Consider the following 5,160-nt stretch of genomic DNA (forward strand, 5'->3'; position numbering starts at 1 on the left):
TGGGGGTGGTGGGGGGTGTGGTAGGCAGGGCATACCTTAATTCCCAGCTTTGACTTCTCAGGTCAACATTTTGATTTTGCTCCCTTGAGCTAAATCTATTTGGTCGTTGCCCTTCTTTCTTTCTGCTGTTCCCATCTGCAGATTCCACTGGTAAGATTCATTTCAACCAACGAGTATGACATGTTTGGATTTAGTTGTGAAAAATGCCTTCTGCAAACAATTGCTACACCAAAGTGACTGTGCTGAATCACTGTAAAATGATGTGAGATATTTTGAATGAGCCAGTCTGTTCATTCGTTTTCCCTCATTTATCATTTTTTGAAAGGTGTAGCTACTTTCAAAGGCAGGAGCATGTGTTTTTAAATGAACTAATTATCAACCTCCAAGGATAAATGTGCTTAGACTTCCTGCTATCTTTCTCCTGTTCCCCTCTTAGCAGAGAGAGGCAGACTTTCAGAAAATAGATCAGTAATGTCACTAGCAGAAATGAATAATATGGTATCCTTCTATCTAGTTATTCATTCAGACCCATAGTGTCTGGGCAGAAATTGTAGGAAGAGGGGGTAGATGAGGTGACAGAGACAAGCATAAATATGATAGTATTGCTATTACTTGTTGGACGTTTGCCATATGCCAAGCAGTTTCACAATTTTTTCTCTGATCCTTATATCAATCCTGCAAAGTGGATATTTTTATTACTGACATATGAGGATACTTCAAAAAGTTTATGGAAAATGGAATTAAAGTTAAGAGTTTATTTTGGTCCAAAAATATTCTGAAACTGGGCCATCCCATGGCTCATTGGTTAAAGGAGCTGGATTTGGGACCAGCAGTTAGCATAATGGCTATGTCACTGGACTCCCATGTAGTCAACCGCGGTTTGAGTCCTGGACCTGGTGGCTTAAAACTCATGCCGGGCGCGTGTGGGTGCGTGCCCAAGATCCTGAGAGGAGAATGGAGGAGAAGGGAATGCGATGTGGCCATCCCCCCCGGGGGGTGATTTTTTGCTTTCTATCTCTCCATCTCTCTCTGTCTTTCTGGTGAGTGCATGCACCCTATAGCAAAAACTTCTCCAAAAAAAAAGAAGAAGAAAGGAGTTGGATTCCACATGGATGACAATGAAATGTGAATCGTGAACTCTGCAACTTGGGGAAAAAAATTCTGGGGACATGCGCACGAGTGCCCAATATCCCTACAGGATGGAGAAATTAGAGAAGGGATCATACCATGATCTTGATCTTTTACCTTCCCTCCTTTTCATTCTGGCTCTTGGTATCTCTCTGGCCAGGACACAAATCCTCTGACAATTAAAAAAGTTCTGAAATATATGCATAGATATTTCATAATATGCATTCTTCATGAACATTTTGAAGACTTTCTTATGCACATGAGGAGAATTATCTTCACAGAAGTAAAGAGATTTGCTCATGATCATACAGCTGGTAAACCCTTCTTTCAAACACCATTCTGTCTGATTCTAAAAAACAATCCTTTTCTTTACAACCAGGATTTTAAAGCTCAATTTTTTGCAAGTCAATTCAGGGTATTCAACAAATCCCATTTACACATATATGGGAAATTATTTAGAAAAAATTTAAATGCACTCTAAAAACAATTGACATGTTATTGTAACTTCTGATTTTTTAAAAAATAAATAAGTGGTTTGGAACTTAACACTTAAGCTTATTCTGATTTCATACTGCTTGTATCTGTTGCATATTTTGAAATGACAAAAAAATACCATTTGAAAAATGGGTTTTCTAAGTAGAAGATAAAAGATTGGTAATGACTGGCCTACAAGCTACATTACTCCTTTACCAAAAGATACACTACACACTATATAATAAACATACTAAGAATTATGCAAACATGTATAATGCGACTTATGTAATGTACATCTTACAGTGACAAATACAACTTGGCTAAACTGGTTGTGAAAGAAGGATTGCATGGTGAAGCAAGGGTATAGTTCTTTTTTTTTAATAGCTGTTTCTAAAATAGTGCATATACATTTACTGAAGCCAATTATTTGATATTTGGGCAGCTATTCTCTATGTTTTTCCTCATTTGCCAATCTATTTTAAGAAGTAGAGTTTATATTTCTGTTGGTTAGGCTTCATGCTGATCAGATTACAGTTTTGAAACACATATGTGGGAGTTGCCTTTACTTAACTTCATGGCCAAATTTTACACTCCTAACTTTGTAACAGAAAAGTTTCCTTGTTTTGAGAAGCTTAAAAGGTGATTTCACGCCTACACCTTTTACAGAAACATGTACTCCCCCAGCACCTCTACCCCCAAACCTTTTTACTCTACTTATACCAGAAATATTGTTGTCTTTTATTTGGGGGGGGGCCTGCTATAGGGCACGTGTACTTGCCAGAAAGACAGAGAGAGACAAAGAGACAGCGAGAAATCACCCACCAGGGGGGATGGCCACACCGCAACCCCTTCTCCTCCATTCTCCTCTCGGGATCTTGGGCGCGTGGGTTTAAGCCACAGGGTCTAGGACTCAAACTGTGGTCAACTTCATGGGAATCCAGCAACACAGCCATTACACCAACTGCTGATCCCAATAATGTTGTCTTCATACTTGAAGAGAAGTCCTTTTTTCTTTTTCCTTTCTTTTTCTTTTTTTTTTTTTCAGAGCAGCATAAATTTTCTTTCAAAGATCAGATCTTAAATGATAGTTCACTTGGAAGAACTTTCTCCTGTTCAGAGGCACCATGGTGATACAAACAGCTTTTGCTTTCATTTGTATTTTATGAGAGTTCAAGAGTATTTTCAGGTAGATGTTGCAAGAGAAATGACCAGACTCAACATTTGTTCTTTCCTCAAACTTTAAGTTGGATCTGAGGCTACAGTGGTTGACCTTGAAGGGTCTCCTCTTCCAACCTTAAAGTTATGTAAGACTAACTTGTAAGGTTTTATGTCGATAGGAAATATCACTGTTTGCACCTCTTCCTCTGTTCATAAATAGCAAATTTCCTCCTAGTTATGTTTGAAGAATTGGCAGTTGTATGTGTTCTTTATTTTCTCATCAGTCGTAGTATCTCTTTAAGGGGGGGCAGCTTCATTTTATGTACATGGAAGCATATTCCACATGAGGGAAATGCTTTGTCCAAATCATATGCTAACTGCGTAGAGCCAAAGGCTATATATATATCATTAGGCATATTTCTTCAAATAAAGGACATTGCTCAATAATCCATATAATTTAAATATTTTTTTATTTGTGTAATTTTAAACTTGAGTTTGTGTTTGCCTGTGGGTGTGTAAGCTCAGAAATTATATCAAATCTAGCTTTGTATCTCAGCTACCTAGAACTGTGCTGGGTACGGCAAAGGCAGTTGATATGTGGAATGAATGAAAGGGTACCAGAAAAGTAACATTATCTGGTAAGAGGTACATTAATTTTATTTTAAACTACTGAGATACTGATTATTTTCAGCTTCCTAGTCTGCTATACCTGTCTTCCCACCAAAGCCTAGAATTCCCCCATGAACAATAAATACATGTATATGGGAGTCATAATGGGAGTCTTTACGTGAAATTTCATTTTTGGGAGAGCAAATGTTTTAGAAGTAGAACTGAATTTCAATCTTTGGGCATCTTTTATAATTTATGCTTCAACTAGATTCTAACAGCAATAAATACAACTACTTTTACCATTATCATGAATATTAATGGCATTCATTAAGCATTCACTAAGAGCCATGGAATGTGCCAGAAGACTTAAACACTTCATAATATTTAATCTGCACAACACATCTGGGAAATGGGTCTTTTTATTGTCTTTCTTTAAGTTTATTTATTTAATTCATGATCAAGAGTACGTGCATGGTGCACGTGTGTGTGTTTGTGTGTGTGCAAGAGAAGGGGAAGAAGAGCACCCTTGGTAGAATTTTATCATTACACAATCCTCTTTTCCCAGCTCTCTAGCCTCTAGCTTGTCAGGATGTGTGGCATACATGCATGTGCTGACATGCTTTCAAACTTACCAGGGATCTGAGCCTGCAGCTGGCCACGCAGCTTCCAGCACTGCAGTTCAGCTTGCTTCCAACTGTGCCACCAGGCTGGGCTGCTAATGCCTTTTTAGTCTGGCTCAGAGACAGAATGTTCTGTCCAAAGTCACACAGCCAGTCAGGCAGAGCGAGAGGAGGTCATAAACATTAGCTACTATGATGATGGCATTGATGCAGGAGTTCTTGGGATGCACTTACAACACAATAAGTACATAGGCTCTTAGAGCCAGTTTATGAGATCATTTCCGTCCATGATAGCAGAGATAGCATTGAAACCTGTTTCCGCTTGAGGGGAAAGGAAAGATAAGGATGTTAGGGGTAAGGATGTGGAAGTGGTCACATTATTTCAAAATTAAAATTGTCCTTCAGAGAATGTACCCTTCAACATTTATCAATGGGGTGTGTGAATGTAGGGAATAGGAAACAGAGGCAAAGACACATTTTATCAGTTTCACAGTTTACCTAATGTTTGTCTTGATGTGCTATATGCTTGAATATTACAAAGAACAGGATGAAATAGTCTTCCTTGTTCTCACTTAAGAGAAATCTGTTGCTGTGTGTTGTTCAGCCTTCAGGCCATGTGTGCCATCCCACAATGTTGCAGCAGAAAGCTGCCAGGAGAGAATAATAACACAAGCAGTGTTATCTGCTGACACGAAGGACAGGAATACACTTACAGCCTAGACTTGGCTTCTTGCCTCTTACTAAGGCACCAAACAGCTGGGCTTACTGACAGTCTCCCTGAGACCCACTCGCTTACTCTAGCACTATTTAAATTTTTCTGTAAGATATATTGCTTTGTTTCATTCAAGCCTTTTATCTTTTTAATCTCACCCCTCCTTTGTTTGCATCTCTCAAACTAAAGGAACAGGAATACAGATCAGGGGATGTAAACCTGAGGTCTATGAAAGCCAGCGTGCATGGGCTTCAGGTTAATCTTGAACCCAACCCATGATCTTTCAAGTGAGAGAGGCCCAGACCATCTTGATTTCTTGAGGCTTCCTGTAGATTAAAAAGTAGATATGCATAAAAAGAGGTACCAAAGTTGTTATTTTTTAACTGTTTACTATAAAAAGAACTTTTTAGCAAATATATATATATATATATATATATATATATGTGTATATATATATAA

This window comes from Tupaia chinensis, unplaced genomic scaffold, assembly GCF_000334495.1.
Source record: "Tupaia chinensis unplaced genomic scaffold, TupChi_1.0 Scaffold000228_1, whole genome shotgun sequence".
Taxonomy (NCBI): domain Eukaryota; kingdom Metazoa; phylum Chordata; class Mammalia; order Scandentia; family Tupaiidae; genus Tupaia; species Tupaia belangeri.